The sequence below is a fragment of the Phyllostomus hastatus genome, unplaced genomic scaffold (genome assembly GCF_019186645.2).
Source record: "Phyllostomus hastatus isolate PE091 unplaced genomic scaffold, TTU_PhHast_1.1 phas_contig_2, whole genome shotgun sequence".
Lineage (NCBI taxonomy): Eukaryota > Metazoa > Chordata > Mammalia > Chiroptera > Phyllostomidae > Phyllostomus > Phyllostomus hastatus.
This window is the reverse complement of record NW_025333718.1, coordinates 29926-40521: the sequence shown is the minus strand read 5'-3', so window position 1 is coordinate 40521 and position 10596 is coordinate 29926.

Here is a 10596-nt window from a genome sequence, read left to right as displayed (position 1 = left end):
GAGAAGGGTCTTAGGAGGAAGTTATTTTGTTCCTCAGTCTTACAGCTCTTTGACCCCAACTCAATAGACTGGCAGAGTTCTTTGTTTTCTATAGTTCCTTACTTCCCCTAATGAGTACTGTACTTTACCTGAATTATTATGCAAAATGAGCCTAATAAAAGCTGGTATGGATGGTAAATCAGCACGCTCCCCACTAGGGGGGGTGGCCACTTCGTCCCTACTTCCCCACAGAAATTAGTCAGTCTCTGTGCATGTTGTTATTTCTCGCATGTTTATTGTCGAGCCATCCACAGCGTTCCGTGGCCACTGCTGACCGGTGACCCACGCGCAACAGTTCTCCAATATGTTACATTTCACAGAGAATTACTAGTGTTGAAGCAGTTCACTACTGTTCATTCATTGAGAAATGCAGTTTTACACAAAATCCATACTTGTTCTTTCAAGTCAGTTCACATGAAAACTAGCGCAAATGCAGCATGGCTGTGAATCACTGCTACAAAAGTGTTCAAACTGAAGGCATTACTGTGAAAAAAACATACTTTCATTTCTACTGAAGGAGATACATATAGCAATGTGATGAACTACTGCAAAATGTTGAAGTAACAGTGTGTTCTCCAAATATGTTACATTTCACAGAGAATTTCTAGTGTTGAAGCATTTCATTACTGTTATTACTGTTCATTCTTTGAGAAATGCAGTTTTCACCCAAAATCCATACTTGTTCCTACAAGTTCGTTCACAGGAAAACTAGAGCAAATGCAGCATGTCTGTGAATCACTGCTACAAAAGTGTTCAAACTGAAGGCATTACTGTAGACACAACACACTTTCATTTCTACTGAAGGAGATACATGTAGCAATGTTATGAAGTAGTACAAAATGTTGAAGTAACTGTGTGTTCTCAAAGTATGTTACATTTCACAGAGAATTACTAGTGTTGAAGTACTTCATTACTGTTCATTCTTTGAGAAATGCAGTTTTTACCCAAAATCCATTCTTGTTCTTACAAGTTAATTCACATGAACCTAGAGCAAAGGTAGCATGTCTGTGAATCACTGCTACAAAAGTGTTCAAACTGAAGGCATTACAGTGTAAACAACATACTTTCATTTCTACTGAAGGAGATACATATAGCAATGTGATGAACTACTGCAAAATGTTGAAGTAACAGTGAGTTGTCCAAATATGTTACATTTCACAGAGAATTACTAGTGTTGAAGCACTTCATTACTGTTCATTCTTTGAGAAATACAGTTTTTACCCAAAATCCATTCTTGTTCTTACAAGTTAATTGACATGAAACCTAGAGCAAAGGCAGCATGTCTGTGAATCACTGCTACAAAAGTGTTCAAACTGAAGGCATTACTGTGAAAACAACATACTTTCATTATAAGGAAGGAGATACATATAGCAATGATCTAAACGAATGCAAAATGTTGACGTAACAGTGTGTTCTCGAAATATGTTACATTTGACAGAGAATTACTAGTGTTGAAGCACTTCATTACTGTTCACTCTTTGAGACATGCAGTTTTCACCCCAAATCCATACTTGTTCTTACAAGTTAGTTCACATGAAAACTAGAGCAAATGCAGCATGTCTGTGAATCACTGTTACAAATGTTTTCAAACTGAAGGCAGTACTGTGAAAACAACATAATTTCATTTCTACTGAAGGAGATACAATAAACAATGTCATGAACTACTGCAAAATGTTGAAGCAACAGTGTGTTCTCCAAATATGTAACATTTCCCAGAGAATTACTAGTGTTGAGGCAGTTCATTACTGTTCATTCTTTGAGAAATGCAGTTTTCACCCAAAATCCAAACTTGTTCTTAAAAGTTAGTTCACAGGAAAACTAGCGGAAATGCAGCATGTCTGTGAATAACTGCTACAAAAGTGTTCAAACTGAAGGCATTACTGTAAAAACAACATACTTTCAATTCTACTGAAGGAGATACATGTAGCAATGTTATGAACTAGTACAAAATGTTGAAGCAACAGTGTGTTCTCCAAATATGTTACATTTCCAAGAGAATTTCTAGTGTTGAAGCAGTTCATTACTGTGCATTCTTTGAGAAATGCAGTTTTTACCGAAAATCCATACTTGTTCTTACAAGTTAGTTCACATGAAAACTAGAGGAAGTGCAGCATGTCTGTGAATCACTGCTACAAAAGTGTTCAAACTGAAGGCATTACTGTGAAACCAACATACTTTCATTTCTACTGAAGGAGATATATGTAGCAATGTTATGAAGTAGTACAAAATGTTTAAGTAACCGTGTGTTCTGTAGATATGTTACATTTCACAGAGAATTACTAGTGTTGAAGCAGTTCATTACTGTTCATTCTTTGAGATATGCAGTTTTTACCGAAAATCAATACTGGTTCGTACTATTTAGTTCAGATGAAAACTAGCGCAAGTGCAGCATGTCTGTGAAACACTGCTACAAAAGTGTTCAAACTGAAGGCATTAGTGTGAAAACAACATACTTTCATTTCTACTGAAGGAGATACAATAAACAATGTCATGAATTACTGCAAAATATTGAAGTAACAGTGTGTTCTCGAAATATGTTACATTTCCCAGAGAATTACTAGTGTTGAGGCAGTTCATTACTGTTCATTCTTTGAGAAATGCAGTTTTCACCCAAAATCCAAACTTGTTCTTACAAGGTAGTACACGGGAAAACTAGAGGAAATGCAGCATGTCTGTGAATCACTGCTACAAAAGTGTTCAAACTGAAGGCATTACTGTGAAAACAACATACTTTCATTTCTACTGAAGGAGATACATGTAGCAATGTTATGAACTAGCACAAAATGTTGAAGTAACAGTGTGTTCTCCAAATATGTTACATTTCCCAGAGAATTTCTAGTGTTGAAGCAGTTCATTACTGTTCATTCTTTGAGAAATGCAGTTTTCACCCAAAGTACATACTTGTTCTTACAAGATAGTTCACAGGAAAACTAGAGGAAATGCAGCATGTCTGTCAATCACTGCTACAAAAGTGTTCAAACTGAGGGCCTTACTGTGAAAACAACATACTTTCATTTCTACTGAAGGAGATACATATAGCAATGTTATGAACTAGTACAAAATGTTGAAGTAACAGTGTGGTCTCCAAATATGTTACATTTCCCAGACAATTACTAGTGTTGAAGCAGTTCATTACTGTACATTCTTTGAGGAATGCAGTTTTTACCCAAAGTCCATACTTGTTCGTACAAGTTAGTTCACATGAAAACTAGAGCAAGTGCAGCATGTCTCTGAATCACTGCTACAATAGTGTTCAATGGGAGGCATTACTGTGAAAACAACATACTTTCATTTCTACTGAAGGAGATACAATAAAGAATGTCATGAACTACTGCAAAATGTTGAACTAATAGTGTGTCCTCGAAATATCTTACATTTCACACAGAATTAGTTAGTGTTGAGGCAGTTCATTACTGTTCGTTCTTTGAGAAATGCAGTTTTCACCCAAAATCCATACTTGTTCTTACAAGTTAGTTCACAGGAAAACTAGAGGAAATGCAGCATGTCTGTCAATCACTGCTACAAAAGTGTTGAAACTGAAGGCATTGCTGGGAAAACAACATACTTTCATTTCTACTGAAAGATCCATATAGCAATGTTATGAACTAGTACAAAATGTTCAAGTAACAGTGTGTTCTCCAAATATGTTACATTTCCCAGAGAATTACTACTGTTGAAGCACTTCGTTACTGTTCATTCTTTGAGAAATGCAGTTTTCACCCAAAATCCATACTTGTTCTTTCAAGTCAGTTCACATGAAAACTAGCGCAAATGCAGCAATTCTGTGAATCCCTGCTACAAAAGTGTTCAAACTGAAGGCATTACTGTGAAAACAACATACTTCCATTTCTACTGAAGGAGATACATGTAGCAATGTCATGAACTAGTACAAAATGTTGACGTAACAGTGTATTCTCCAAATATGTTACATTTCACAGAGAATTACTAGTGTTGAAGCAGTTCATTATTGTGCATTCTTTGAGAAATGCACTTTTTACCCACAATCCATACTTGTTCTTACAAGTTAGTTTACATGAAAACTAGAGCAAGTGCAGCATGTGTGTGAATCACTGCTACAAAAGTGTTCAAACTGAAGGCATTACTGTGAAAAGAACATACTTTCATTTCTACTGAAGGAGATACATATACGAATTTTATGAACAACTGCAAAATTTTGAAGTAACAGTGTGTTCTCCAATTATGTTACATGTCCCAGAGAATTACTAGGGTTGCAGCACTTCATTACTGTTCATTTTTTGAGAAATGCAGTTTTCACCCAAAATCCATAATTGTTTTTACAAGTTAGTTCACATGAAAACTAGAGCAAATGCAGCATGACTGTGAATCATTGCTACAAAAGTGTTCAAACTGAAGGCATTACTGTGAAAACAACATACTTTCATTTCTACTGAAGGAGATACATATAGCAATGTTATGAACTAGTACAAAATGTTGAAGTAACAGTGTGTTCTCCAAATATGTAACATTTCACAGAGAATTACCAGTGTTGAAGGTGTTCATTACTGTGCATTCTTTCAGAAATGCAATTTTCACCCCAAATCCATACTTGTTCTTACAAGTTAGTTCACATGAAAACTAGAACAAATGCAGCATGTCTGTGAATCACTGCTACAAAAGTGTTCAAACTGAGGGCATTACTGTGAAAAGAACATACATTCATTTCCACTGAAGGAGATACATGTAGCAATGTTATGAAGTAGTACAAAATGTTGAAGTAACAGTGTGTTCTCCAAATATGTTACATTTCACAGAGAATTACTAGTGTTGAAGGAGTTCATTACTGTTCATTATTTCAGAAATGCAGTTTTCACCCGAAATCCATACTTGTTCTTACAAATTAGTTCACATGAAAACAAGAGCAAATGCACCATGTCTGAGAATCACTGCTACAAAAGTGTTGAAACTGAAGGCATTACTGTGAAAACAACATACTTTAATTTCCACTGAAGGTGATACATGTAGAAATGTTATGAAGTAGTACAAAATGTTGAAGTAACAGTGTTTTCTCCAAATATGTTACATTTCACAGAGAAATACTAGTGTTGAAGGAGTTCATTACAATTCATTCTTTGAGAAATGCTGTTTTTACCCAAAATCCATACTTGTTCTTACAAGTTAATTCACATGAAAAGTAGAGCAAATGCAGCATGTCTGTGATTCACTGCTATAAAAGTGTTTAAACTTTAGGCATTACTGTGAAAACAACACACTTTCATTCTCCTGAAGGAGATATATATAGCAATGTTATGAACTAGTACAAAATGTTGAAGTAACAGTGTGTTCTCCAAATATGTTACATTTCACAGAGAATTAGTAGTGTTGAAGCAGTTGATTACTGTTCATTCTTTGAGAAATGCACTTTTCACCCAAAATCCATACTTGTTCGTACAAGTTAGTTCACATGAAATCTAGAGCAAATGCAGCATGTCTGTGAATCACTGCTACAAAAGTGTTCAAACCGAAGGCCTTACTGTGAAAACAACATACTTTCATTTCTCCTGAAGGTGATACATGTAGCAATGTTATGAACTAGGACAAAATGTTGAAGTAACAGTGTGTTCTCTAGATATGTTACATTTCACAGAGAATTACTAGTGTTCAAGGAGTTCATTACTGTTCATTCTTTGAGAAATGCAGTTTTCACCCGAAATCCATACTTGTTCTTACAAGTTAGTTCACATGAAAACTAGCACAAATGCAGCATGTCTGTGAATCAATGCTACAAAAGTGTTCAAACTGAACGCATTACTGTGAAAATAACATACTTTGATGTCTACTGAAGGAGATACATATAGCGGTGTTCTGAACGACTGTAAAATGTTGAAGTAACAGTGTGTTTTACAAATATGTTACATTTCACATAGAATTACTATTGTTTCAGCAGTACATTACTGTTCATCGTTTGAGAAATGCAGTTTTCACCCAAAATCCATACTTGTTCTTACAAGTTACTTCACATGAAAACTAGCGCAAATGCAGCATGTCTTGAATCACTGCTACAAAAGTGTTAAAACTGAAGGCATTACTGTGAAAACAACAGACTTTCATTTCTAAGGAAGGAGAAACATACCAACTTTATGAACTACTGCAATATGTTGAAGTAACAGTGTGTCCTCCAAATATGTTGCGTTTCACAGAGAATTACTAGTGTTGAAGCAGTTCATTAGTGTTCATTCTTTGAGAAATGCAGTTCTCACCCAAAATCCATACTTGTTCGTACAAGTTAGTTCACATGAAAACTGGAGCAAATGCAGCATGTCTGTGAATCACTGCTACAAAGTGTTCAAACCGAAGGCCTTACTGTGAAAACAACATACTTTCATTTCTCCTGATGGAGATATATATAGCAATGTTATGAACTAGTACAAAATGTTGAAGTAACAGTGTGTTCTCCAGATATGTTACATTTCACAGAGAATTACTAGTGTTGAAGCAGTTCATTACTGTTCATTCTTTGAGAAATGGAGTTTTCACCCAAAATCCATACTTGTTCCTACTAGTTCGTTAACAGGAAAACTAGAGCAAATGCAGCATGATTGTGAATCACTGCTACAAAAGTATTCAAACTGAAGGCATTACAGTGAACACAACACACTTTCCTTTCTACTGAAGGAGATACATGTAGCAATGTTATGAAGTAGTACAAAATGTTGAAGTAACTGTGTGTTCTCGAAGTATGTTACATTTCACAGAGAATTACTAGTGTTGAAGCACTTCATTACTGTTCATTCTTTGAGAAATGCAGTTTTCACCCAAAATCCATACTTGTTCTTACAAGTTAGTTCACAGGAAAACTAGAGCAAAAGTAGCATGTGTGTGAATCACTGCTACAAAAGTGTTCAAACTGAAGGCATTACAGTGTAAACAACATACTTTCATTTCTACTGAAGGAGATACATATAGCAATGTGGTGAACTACTGCAAAATGTTGAAGTAACGTGAGTTCTCCAAATATGTTACATTTCACAGAGAATTACTAGTGTTGAAGCACTTCATTACTGTTCACTCTTTGAGAAATGCAGTTTTTCACCCAAAATCCATAGTTGTTCTTACAAGTTAGTTCACAGGAAAACTAGAGCAAATGCAGCATGTCTGTGAATCCCTGCTACAAAAGTGTTCAAACTGAAGGCATTACTGTGAAACAAACATACTTTCATTTCTACTGAAGGAGATATATGTAGCAATGTTATGAAGTAGTACAAAATGTTCAAGTAACCGTGTGTTCTCCGAATATGTAACATTTCACAGAGAATTAATAGTGTTGAAGCAGTTCATTACTGTTCATTCTTTGAGATATGCAGTTTTTACCCAAAATCAATACTGGTTCGTACTATTTAGTTCAGATGAAAACTAGCGCAAGTGCAGCATGTCTGTGAATCACTGCTACAAAAGTGTTCAAACTGAAGGCATTAGTGTGAAAACAACATACTTTCATTTCTCCTGAAGGAGATACATATAGCAATGTTATGAACAGATGCAAAATGTTGAAGTAACAGTGTGTTCTCCAAATATGTTACATTTCCCAGAGAATTACTCTTGTTCAAGCTGTTAATTCCTGTTCATTCTTTGAGAAATGCAGCTTTCATCCAAAATCCATACTTGTTCTTACAAGTTAGTTCACAGGAAAACTAGAGGAAATGCAGCATGTCTGTCAATCACTGCTGCAAAAGTGTTGAAACTGAGGGCCTTACTGTGAAAAACAACATACTTTCATTTCTACTGAAGGAGATACATATAGCAATATTATGAACTAGTACAAAATGTTGAATTAACAGTGTGTTCTCCAAATATGTTACATTTCCCAGACAATTACTAGTGTTGAAGCTCTTCATTACTGTTCATTCTTTGAGAAATGCAGTTTTTACCCAAAATCCATACTTCTTCGTAGAAGTTAGTTCACATGAAAACTAGAGCAAATGCAGCATGTCTGTGAATCACTGTTACAAATGTTTTCAAACTGAAGGCATTACTGTGAAAACAACATAGTTTCATTTCTACTGAAGGAGATACAATAAACAATGTCATGAACTACTGCAAAATGTTGAAGTAATAGTGTGTCCGCGAAATATGTTACATTTCACACAGAATTTCTAGTGTTGAGGCAGTTCATTACTGTTCGTTCTTTGAGAAATACAGTTTTCACCCAAAATCCATACTTGTTCTTACAAGTTAGTTCACAGGAAAACTAGATGAAATGCAGCATGTCTGTCAGTCACTGCTACAAAAGTGTTGAAACTGAAGGCATTGCTGTGAAAACAACATGCTTTCATGTCTACTGAAGGAGATACATAGAGCAATGTTAAGAACTAGTACAAAATGTTGAAGTAACACTGTGTTCTCCAAACATGTTACAGTTCCCAGAGAATTACTAGTGTTGAAGCACTTCGTTACTGTTCATTCTTTGAGTAATGCAGTTTTCACCCAAAATCCATACTTGTTCTTTCAAGTCAGTTCACATGAAAACTAGCGCAAATGCAGCATGTCTGTGAATCACTGCTACAAAAGTGTTCAAACTGAAGGCATTACTGTGAAAACAACATACTTCCATTTCTACTGAAGGAGATACATGTAGCAATGTTATGAACTAGTACAAAATGTTGACGTAACAGTGTATTCTCCAAATATGTTACATTTCACAGAGAATTACTAGTGTTGAAGCAGTTCATTACTGTGCATTCTTTGAGAAATGCTGTTTTTACCCAAAATCCATACTGGTTGGTACTATTTAGTTCAGATGAAAACTAGCGCAAAGTGCAGCATGTCTGCGAATCACTGCTACAAAAGTGTTCAAACTGAAGGCATTACTGTGAAAACAACATACTTTCATTTCTACTGAAGGAGATACATATAGCAATGTTATGAACAGATGCAAAATGTTGAAGTAACAGTGTGTTCTCCAAATATGTTACATTTCACAGAGAATTAGTATTGTTGAAGCAGTTCATTACTGTTCATTCTTTGAGAAATGCAGCTTTCATCCAAAATCCATACTTCTTCTTACAAGTTAGTTCACAGGAAAAACAGAGCAAATGCAGCATGTCTGTGAATCACTTCTACAAAAGTGTTCAAACTGAAGGCACTACTGTGAAAACAGGAAACTTTCTTTCTACTGGAGTAGATACATATAGCAATGTTATGAAGTAGTACAAAATGTTGATGTAACAGTGTGTTCTCCAAATATGTTACATTTCACCGAGAATTACTAGTGTTGAAGGTGTTCATTACTGTGCATTCTTTCAAAAATGCAATTTTCACCCCAAATCCATAGTTGTTCTTACAAGTTAGTTCACATGAAAACTAGAGCAAATGCAGCATGTCTGTGAATCACTGCTACAAAAGTGTTCAAACTGAATGCATTACTGTGAAAATAACATACTTTGAATTCTACTGAAGGAGATACATATAGCAATGTTCTGAACGAATGTAAAATGTTGAAGTAACAGTGTGTTCTCCAAATATGTTACATTTCACAGAGAATTACTAGTGTTGAAGCAGATCATTACTGTTCATTCTTTGAGAAATGCTGTTTTTCCCCAAAATCCATACTTGTTCCTACTAGTTCGTTCACAGGAAAACTAGAGCAAATGCAGCATGATTGTGAATCACTGCTACAAAAGTATTCAAACTGAAGGCATTACAGTGAACACAACACACTTTCCTTTCTACTGAAGGAGATACATGTAGCAATGTTATGAAGTAGTACAAAATGTTGAAGTAACTGTGCGTTCTCGAAGTATGTTACATTTCACAGAGAATTACTAGTGTTGAAGCACTTCATTACTGTTCATTCTTTGAGAAATGCAGTTTTCACCCAAAATCCATACTTGTTCTTACAAGTTAGTTCACAGGAAAACTAGAGCAAAAGTAGCATGTGTGTGAATCACTGCTACAAAAGTGTTCAAACTGAAGGCATTACAGTGTAAACAACATACTTTCATTTCTACTGAAGGAGATACATATAGCAATGTGGTGAACTACTGCAAAATGTTGAAGTAACGTGAGTTCTCCAAATATGTTACATTTCACAGAGAATTACTAGTGTTGAAGCACTTCATTACTGTTCACTCTTTGAGAAATGCAGTTTTCACCCAAAATCCATAGTTGTTCTTACAAGTTAGTTCACAGGAAAACTAGAGCAAATGCAGCATGTCTGTGAATCCCTGCTACAAAAGTGTTCAAACTGAAGGCATTACTGTGAAACAAACATACTTTCATTTCTACTGAAGGAGATATATGTAGCAATGTTATGAAGTAGTACAAAATGTTCAAGTAACCGTGTGTTCTCCGAATATGTAACATTTCACAGAGAATTAATAGTGTTGAAGCAGTTCATTACTGTTCATTCTTTGAGATATGCAGTTTTTACCCAAAATCAATACTGGTTCGTACTATTTAGTTCAGATGAAAACTAGCGCAAAGTGCAGCATGTCTGTGAATCACTGCTACAAAAGTGTTCAAACTGAAGGCATTAGTGTGAAAAACAACATACTTTCATTTCTCCTGAAGGAGATACATATAGCAATGTTATGAACAGAT